This window comes from Balaenoptera borealis, assembly GCF_965194805.1.
Source record: "Balaenoptera borealis genome assembly, chromosome: 11".
NCBI classification, from domain to species: Eukaryota; Metazoa; Chordata; class Mammalia; order Artiodactyla; family Balaenopteridae; genus Balaenoptera; species Balaenoptera borealis.
In genome coordinates, this window is record NC_138868.1 from 107,506,889 (window position 1) to 107,516,584 (window position 9,696).

The 9,696-nt window shown below is 49.5% G+C and overlaps 1 pseudogene across 1 annotated transcript; it reads left to right on the forward strand.

The window, feature by feature from the left end:
• The first annotated feature begins 4 nt into the window (after positions 1-4).
• Positions 5-4,861, forward strand: LOC309606658 (membrane protein BRI3 pseudogene; annotated as a pseudogene). The gene has a single exon. The product of its transcript is annotated as a membrane protein BRI3 pseudogene (transcript).
• The last annotated feature ends 4,835 nt before the right edge of the window (positions 4,862-9,696 follow it).

A 9,696-nucleotide genomic window follows, 5' to 3' on the forward strand; every position in this document is an offset into this window, starting at 1 on the left:
CCCAATGATTACACAGTGTGTTCTAGAATCACATGTATTGCTTTGGGGAAATCTGCAGGATATTTTGTCAAGTGAAAAAGTAGATTCCAGGCGTGGGGAGGCGCGGGGGGGAAGCCCGCGGCGCCCTACTCCAGGGGGCCCGGCCCCGCCGCCGGGCGTCTGGGCGTCCCCGCGAGTCCGAGCCGGAGCCGAGTCCGAGCGCGAGCGGGAGCCGCCCGCCCTGGACCACAGGCCCCGACTGCAGGAGCGGCCGCCCGCCTACCACCCGGAGGCCGGCCACGGCGACTTCGCGTGCGGCCCGCACGGCTACGGCGCCCTCCCCCGACCTCGTCACAGGGTTACCCCACCACCACCCCAGGGTCTGCAACATCCACAGTGGAAACGTCAGCCGGCACCGTGCCGGTTCCATCGTTGTCGTTGGAGGCTGCCCTGTCTGCAGGGTCGGGGCTCCGGAGGACTCCTTCACCTTCCTGGGCATCTTCCTGGCCGTCGTCTTGTGCCCCTTTGGGTTCATCTGCTGTTTCGCCTTGAGGAAGCGAAGATGGCCCAACTGTGGAGCAAACTTTACTTAAAGGGAACAGCACACCTGGCTTTCCCACACCCAGCTCTCTTATTCTAATGTAAATGTCGTGAACAATAGCTTTATGGGATTCGGCTTCAGGACTGTTTTGTAAAGTGAGGGGGGCGGGCTGGGCGCTGCCAGGAGGAGCTGAGGACACAGGGGGCGGGAGTGCGGACGCGCCCGGCACTGCTCCCAGGTTAACGACAGCTCAGTAAGGCACTGCTTTTATTTTTCACAGTCTTCAATTTGAGAAAGGTGAGAAATAGTGTTTTAAATAAATGAGATCCATACCATTGTCAAAAAAAAAAAAAGTAGATTCCAGAATAATAAATAAATATATATTTATACAGACTTAGAAAAAACAGGAACTACGGACACCAGAATGTTGCCAGTATTTATCTCTGGCTAGTAGGATTATAGATGATTTTTATTTTCTTCTATTCTGTTTATTTGTATTTTCTAATTTTCCATGATCAACACATATGATTTATATACATTTTAAGTTGTTTAAAAAGCAATTCTTGGGACTTCCCTGGTGGTCCAGTGGTTAAGACTCCACGCTTCCAATGCAGGGGACATGGATTCGGTCCCTGGTTGGGGAACTAAGATCCCACATGCTGCTCGGCAGAAAAATAAAGGCAATTCTTAGGTGGTGGCAGGAATAAACCTCCACACTTGCATAGGTCAGAGCGATGTCAAGTTATGCTGTGATGACAAACAAAGCCCTAAAATCTCAGTGCCTTAACACACCAGAGGTGGATATCTTATGCATGTAAAATCCAGTGTGGGTCAGTGGGGACGTCTGTCCATCAGGTGTGGCCCAGGGATCCGTCTCAGCTTGCAGGTCTCAAGGTCAACGCAGGGGAAAGGAGAGGTAGAGAAGACATTTCCATTTCTAGTTGACCTGTCAGAGCTTGCGCATAGCCCTCACCTACCTGCAAGGGAGGCTGGGCAATTGGGGGAGTATATGGGGTATACTAAGTGAGCACTGTCTCTGCCACATACACATACGGTGATTACGTTTTTCTCATCCAAAACCCAAAATTTAAAGCATCACAAGTAAATAACTGACTTTAAAACTGATTTTTAAAAATACACACACAACAGAATAAATGGTTGCGTGCTTGCTACAGTTTTTAAAATAGTCAACAATGGCCTTGGCTGTGAGGAAGAGGGAGGAAACTGGGAAAAGATGAGGCCAAGACTAAAGGTGTCCTCTTCCCCCTCCTAGCTCTTTAATGCATAAAGTTAAGTCTCAACCGTAGTTCGAGTGGAGAGAGGGAAGACAGGACTGAGACGGGAAAGGGCTGGCCAGGAGAAAGAATGAGGAGTTCTGAGGCACTAGGAGGCAGAACATGGACCTCTCCCCGTAGACCATGGAAATACCAGGCAGAAGCGTGAGCTGGCTGGAAACTGGGGAGGAGAGCTGGTCCAAGCAGGATGGAAAAAGTTAGGAAGACTGCCAGATCTGGGCAGTGCCCAAGGTGGGAATTAATGTCAGAATAAAAAGCCAAGAATGTGGGGTGGGGATGGAAGTGGAATTTGAGCAACTCCCTTCAAATGTGCCCTACCATTTTGTTCATACGCTCAAGAAACTGCAGGTTGTGACTTGTCATCAGTTTGATTTAAAGGGACATTCGTAAGACAGACAACAGAAACCAACTCAGCAGTACCCTGACCTGTAAGAAGAGCCCACAGTCTAAATTAGGGACCAGGGCTACATGGAAAACAGAAGGCTGAATCAGGCATCATTCCAGACATAGAGTGGGGCAGGCTGTGGAGACAGTGGGGATAGATGGCTGACATCGGGAAGGCAGCAGTGACTCCAGGTGATCTGAATGGTTGGATCAGGACCCCAGCAAGCAGCTGGGGATGATGAGAGGAGGGTCCAGCTCCCCAAAAGTTTCTAGCAAGAGAGACTGTGACTGGGGTCCAACTAAGGGACAGGGCTTCACAACAAGTGCCACCCGAGAAGGAGAACTGAAATACCTATGCGGAAAGCAAAGAAAATAGTCATCGTAGGCAAGAATAAAGGAGAAAGGATGACCGCAGCTTTGAGCGTACATGGTTGCCCAGGGCTTCACTTCTGATAAAGGGGTAGGACAGAAAGATCTATAGATGAGGCAGCTTCTCTCCTGCCTGACTTGGTCTGCATTGGCTTCGGGATGGAGTAGAGTTGGGCCCATGGATAGAAGGCATCAGTACCTGAAGCAAAGCAGGTTTGGTGAGGCTGGATGCATATCTACTAACAGAACTTGCCCAACAATTCAGAAAAGCTTTTCCGAGACAGCCTTGTAAAGAGGTTATTCACCTTGTAGGTAGGTTCTTCCACTCACCCAACAACAACGTCCATGTGGCTAGGTATCACCAGTTACTGACACAGAGAAGTAGGGTGGGAGAAAACACCTAGACTGGCCGAGTAACCATTATTTACCAAGCTACTGCTATTGGTTTATTGAATACCTTGGGTGAAAATCCCATGTTTTGTCTCCTTGAAAGATATTTTAAGACACAGAGAACCTTTTTTTAAAACGTTAGCTTTTTTGTTTGTTTGTTTTTTGGTTGTTTTTACTTCTTTAGCTGAATGTATCCATTGTGCGTGAATGCCTGGGCTTGAGAGCTCAGGACAGCACGGTGTGGAAGGAAAGCTATGGATTAAGAATCAAAGATTCCAAATTCTCATATGGTTCTAGTGAGGACCAAAGAAAGCAATGTTTAAGTGAGCCAACGTAATCGAAAAATGAGGTGCGTGTGGATATCTACCCATCCAGCAACTTTGCAGACCTTGGATTAGTGTGATGCGAATAAGGTGCCGAAGGCATCTCACCCCAGGGTCATGCAGGGACTCTGCTAAGAGAATGAGAACCATGTGCAAGACCAGGCAGCCTTTCAGAAAAGGTGTCCCCGGCTGGGACTCCAGGAGTAAGAGCAGTGGGCGGGGCTTGTCTGGAATGGTCAGATTTCTGAAAGTAACCCTTCCGGAAGCTGCTGAGAAGTGAGGTGATTGCGAGGCAGAGAGAAGCCCAGTGAAGTGAGTCAGTGTGATTTGGCCTCCTGGCAGCAAGTAAGGGATGCCCGGAGGGGCCAGAAGGGACCGGTTAGGAGGCAAGGTCTCACCTACCATTCCTGGCGGAGAAAGCCTCCCTCCGCATCTGGGCCGCCACAACATGGCAGGCCTTAGGGATGATCAGCATCTCTCACTGCCCCTCCCTCCGCTATGACCCCAAGTAAAATGTTTCCTTTGAGACTGCAAAGGGTTTTCAGTGTTTTAGAAGCCACTTTGCAGGTGTGATAGGAGGTCTAGCAAAACAAGTCAGGCTGGGCTCTCAAGCCTTTATCAACTAATGCCTTATCAGTCATGCCTTATCTAACACCTCCCTAGGAATTAATTAGCTGAGTGTCAGCTGAAAGTAAGAATGCATCAGAAGAGTAGGAGGAAGTAGCTGGAGAAAGATCCTTTGTCGCGACAAGTAAGCGCATCACAATGTGCCTATTGCAGTTTTGCCTGCCTTGGTCCTGAATATGCCACCGAAAGTAGTTGACTCTCCCCTTCCCGAACTATGGGGACCATTGCATACAGATGCTTAATTATCAAACGGTGTTAACTCATTGTCATTGTAACTTGTTGATGCCCCAAATCACCCATTTGCAGAGGATGACTGATCCAAAAAGGTATCCTAAAAATCAAGGTATGGGAATTCCCTGGTGGTCCAGTGGTTAGGACTCCACGATTTCACTGCCAAGGGCCTGGGTTCGATCCCTGCTTGGGGAACTGGAATCCCACAGGCTGCGTGGCTTGGCCATAAATAAATAAATAAATAAGATAAAAATCAAGGTATGCCAGCTGGTATTTATTAAGTGTCTCTATCCTCAGAGAGACTAGGCATTGGGGGAAATAGAGAGAGAGAGAGAGAGAGAGAGAATTCCTATAGAGTTTACATTCCAGGATTCAGATTCAACTATTATTTACCAAGCTCCTCTGATGTGTTAAGTATATATCATCTCATTTAATTTTAGCAAATCCCTACATAATAATAATATAAGTATTATTATCCCAGTTTTTATTCCCAGGGCATTCAAGTCCAAGCCCAGCACTGTTTCTACTATGTTACGGCGGGGTGGGGAGTAATACAGTCAGTACACAGAAGCTTGAAGGGCTGAGATACATAAACATACTCATGAGTCACTAACACAGCTTGACACATCGTAATTAAGTGTCACGTATTTGGGAAGATGGGTGACAAGGATAAAAGCTGGGAGAGGGAATTGACTGAAGGGCGGGGAGGGTAAAGCAAGGTGGAGCTCCTCTGAGCTTTCCCGGATGAGGTGAGGATGAGGTGAGGGTGGAGCCGATTATCGCCGGTGGTGGGGGGGCGGGGGGGGAAGGCTGGGACCCCGTGGAGAGGCGGTAGTGGTAGGAACAGCCTGCTGTCTGAAATAACAGAGACAGTGAGTCTGTCGGTGACATCCTTTCAACCTGTGGTTCAGGGTGGGCGCTCCCAGTCTCCTGGATGCAGGTAACCGAGGAACTCCACTGCTGCTCAAGGTAAACTGTAGAGCGTCAGCCTCCAGCATAGACACTGGTGTGCTAATTCCAGCCCAGGCTGGCAGACAGCAGGGGCTCTGTCTAGGAGAGCTGGGGACAACACATTGGAAAGGAGGGAAATGAGCTTTGGGCTATTTTTAGTGCTGCATCTCTGTGCGGAGCGGACTTGAGGCACGTGCGTGCCTGCGAATTCATCCGATGGGAATATGTTCACGTGCAGCCTGTTCACTAACGTCCTCTCCAGCCAAGAGATGCCTTTCTACAACCTAACTTGTGGTGACATCATCTTCTACCCACTGTCATATACTGATGCTCTGCTGGGCAACTTCCTAAGCCCTCTGCCGAAGCTGTGTCCAGGGAAATAGCAACCGCTGAGAAATCAGCAGCTTTTGACATCATAGGAAAAGGAAAGTTTCTCAATTTCCCAAATTTCTAACAAGTACCAAATATAAACTCAGCTTGGTTGGAAATATAAGCACAATGGAATTCTGTAGAACCTTAAAGGAAGCCACAGACGATTTTCCCTGAGCTGCAGTGGAAACTCTACACCCTCAAAACACCCAAGAGCTTTCCCACCAATAAAACTTGTTGGCAGAACATTACATCATCAGAAAAAACTCTGATTGGCTGAGTACTGTCCTCAAGGAAAGACCCATTTCTGGCAGCAAAAACTTTTCCAAGAGCCTTTTGGGGCATCAGACACCATATTTAGTTTCCTCCTTTTAGCGCAGAACTTTAGTATGACAACCAGCACGATGTAGGTCCTTTGGGAAGCTGCTTCTGCCAGAACTTATGGCAAAAACTCTGAAGTTGCTTTTGGTGCCTTGGTGCTGGCCTCTGGGCTGGTGGTACCTACCCTGGTAGCTGGGAAACTGCAAAGAGGTTTAATGAGCCTGTTACTCCTGCCACGAGCTTCCAGATTAGACATGGCTACGGTGTCCGAGAGCATCTGCCAGGGAATGTCGTGACAGAGGCTGCTGTGAAGCCAAATTACAGGAGCCCAGCCAGCCAGGCAGTCTTCAAGTTAGAAATGTTCATTAATTGCTTGTATGCGATGTATTAGGCTAGGCAGGTGGGCCCTTGCCTTCAAGGAAGACAGGAACATGCATTCAGGCTGCCTTTCCCATGAAGAGACGCAAAGAAGAAGCTGAAACAGAGCAAGTCCTACATATTTCCTGAAAGGAAACATCGAGGGTTTTACTGATTGTTCTTTGGCTGGAAATAAGTAAAAGGAAGTCTAACCCCACTGTTTTGACCATGCCCTCCCCCCAAGCCCTGCCCCCATGATTTTCTTCTGCCCTGTTTAGTTCCTGTTCATCTGTAACTACCTCTCAGGTGAAAGCTGTAGCTTGAAAAAAGGCAGACAAGTTAGAATCGTGTGGCACCCAGCTACCCCTGCTTTATTACTCTGTGTTTACTCTTTATTCTTCCCAATTTCCTCTCTTTATTTTTTTCTTTCTTTCCTTCCTTCCATCCTTCCTTCCTTTTCTTCCTTTCCTTCTTCCTTCCCTCCCTCCCTCCCTCCCTCCCTTCTTTCCTTCCTTCCCTCCCTTCCTCTCTCTTTCTTTCTTTCTTTCTTTCTTCCGTTCTTCCTGTCTTGCTTTCTCTCTGCCTTACTCTTTCTTACAATACAGATAGATCTCCTTGGTTCTCCCTTAGAGAACACCCCTCTTTCCTCCACATGAACTTCCACCTGACTGACTGCGGTCAAGAAACCTCTTTGCTCGAGGACATCCTTGTTACCTGTCCTGAATTAAAATATCCTCAGGGCGGGGCGGGGGTGAGGTGGGACCAGTTTGCCAGAAGACAAACCAGTCCCTATTCAGATCAGGATGGCTATTTCCTGCAGATCACTTTCCAGGTAACCACAGCACCATCGTTAATGGGTCTTGAATCCAGGTAATAGTTTCCCAACACTCAAGGAGAGGGAGAAGGAGGCCATAAATCCTCCCTCAGGAAGTAGGAGATGGATTACATCACTGTGGTTAAAATGAGGGTAAAGTGTGGATTTTAATATGGTTAAATCTTTCGTCTTCACAGTTTGGGTTTCAGAGGAATGAAGATAAGAATAGAAGGATGCAAGTTTCCTGGGGTAGAAAAGAATAGCACTTGGGAGGAGGATGAAAACTGGGAGGGATCACAGGGGCAAACGGAGCAGCACGTGAATTCCTGGGCATGAGAAAGCAGCGGGCACATGGCAAGTCCAGCCCCAAACATCTAGAGAGGCTGCCAGGTTTCTGGTCGTGTCTCATTCTTTTAAACTGAACAATCCGAGATGACGCCAGGCAGCTAGCCTGGGGTCAGAATGCTCTGTCACCAAGCCTGACTCCTAGCCTTCCTCCTGGACCACGCTCTGCCTTGTGACTTCCTCCCCATCTCCTGACTCTTCCTGCTCCCACGAGCTCCCGCCCTCAGGTTCACTGCGACCATCAGCTCCTCCAGGACCGATCTCAGCTTGCCTCTGTGAACATGGCAACTGGCCCTTTAAGCACGGTCAGCTCAGCAGGCCCTGGCTGGCACAGAAAAGCCTGTGGCAGACAATAGTGTTTATTCTAGGCAATTGTCCCAGACTGGTTACTCCCTGCTAACTCCCCACCTTCTGCTGTGTGCCATCTTTTTTCCCATCGTCTGAATGCATCCTCCCCAAGCCTTGGCTAAGAGGCTCCGCCTCCCAGTCCCACCCAGAAGGACCCAAGCCCCTGCGTTGGGGGAAGGGAATGTAAACAGCGGGTGAGGCGTGATTTATGGCTGCACTCTGGCTGTTTTGGGTAACAACTGCCCTGGGTCAGGTCAGTCTCAGGGCTCCACCCCAGCACCAACCTGCTGGGCCAGGTTTGCCTCAGCCCCTGCGGAATGGACAAAGGGCGAGGCTTGCAAGCAGCATGGGCCAAACTTGGGACCTCTAGTTACTGCATGAGGGGAAGAGAGCGCGAGAGGTACCACCGCCCAACCTAGAGACCCTGGCCGTCCTCTCACCCTTCCTGCCTCATGACTGAGGAGCATTCTGCCTTGGAGAAGGCACCTGCCAGTGCAGGCCCCCAGCTCCAGCTCTGGAAGCCGGGCTGCAGTCGGCCCACAGAGCGTGAGCTGTGGCCTCACCCTCCTTGGGTTGGCTGTCTCCCAGGGAACGTGCCTCTGGTCCCTGGCTCCCCACCCTCTCACCCTTCCCAGCCACCGCTCTCCTCCTGTCTCTCTTGACTCATTGAGATCCCTTCCCTTCCCAAATGAGTATTTTTTTATTTTTTTAATATTTATTTAATTTATTTATTTTATTTATTTGGTTGCTCCAGGTCTTGGTTATGGCAGGGGTGCTCCTTAGTTGCGGCAGGGGTGCTCCTTAGTTGTGGCTGGCGGGCTCCTTAGTTGTGGCTTGCGGCCAGATGATTTTTTTTTTTAATAAATTTATTTATTTTATTTATTTATTTTTGGCTGCACTGGGTCTTTGTTGCTGCGCACGGGCTTTCTCTAGTTGCGGCGAGCGGGGGCTACTCTTTGTTGAGGTGCGCAGGCTTCTCATTGAGGTGGCTCCTCTTGTTGTGGAGCATGGGCTCTAGGCGTGCGGGCCTCAGTAGTTGCGGCACGTGGGCTCAGTAGTTGTGGCGCACGAGCTTAGTTGCTCCACGGCATGTGGGATCTTCCCGGACCAGGGCTCGAACCCGTGTCCCCTGCATTGGCAGGCAGATTCTTAACCACTGTGCCACCAGGGAAGCCCTAGATGATTATTTTTTAATCTCGTGGACTTTGGGATAAAGGGAGCATAAGGGCAGAGAAAGCCTGGGGTGGGGAGCGAGGGGCTGGGGTCACAGTGGTGACAGCAACGGAATGGAATGTCTGTCATTAAACTTCCAGGACAGAGGGCAATTTTGGGAGGAGGAGAGAGAATCTCACTTCAAGGTTTTCTGTAAGTCTGATTATTTCCATTCCCCCCCCCCACCCCGCCTCCCACAGCAAGACGGGGGCTGCAATCCTACAAGGGGGTGGTGAGGGGAAAGGGAAAGAAGGATAGGATTTAGGGCATTCTTGCTACACTTTGATGGCACCTGTGTCTGTCTTAGATGGAGCCATCATCCCTGGTCTCACGTGAGCCTCCTGAGCATAGCGAGCGTATCCTGGGGGTCCAGGGGGCGCGTGGAGCGGCGGGGTCAGACCACTTAGCGTCTGCGTGACCGCAAGCAAGTCCCTGGCCTCCGTGAGCTTCAGCTCTTCATCTGTAAAAGACAAGTAATAATAAACGGAGTACTAATAACTCCATTTTATAGGGTCCTGAGGACTGTGTTTAAGATACATCAAGACCCTGCCACATCGTAAATACTTGATAAATGTAGCGATTACAGTCAGGCTTCAGTTTCCTCAGCTGTAAAATAGGGATAATAAGTTACCCATCTTTGTGAGTTGTTTTGAAGTTTAACTAAGTTCACGTTTATACCGTTCTTAGAAAGATGCCTCGCACATGGTGTCAGTAAGTAAAATTCATCCTCCCGTCACTTTCTACAGTACTGGGCACTGCCTTGCCCAGGCGGGGGCTGTCACAAGCGATGCTGACATGAGTCCGCTGCAGCCATAAAGCTCAGGAAAGAGACGAGGAAGG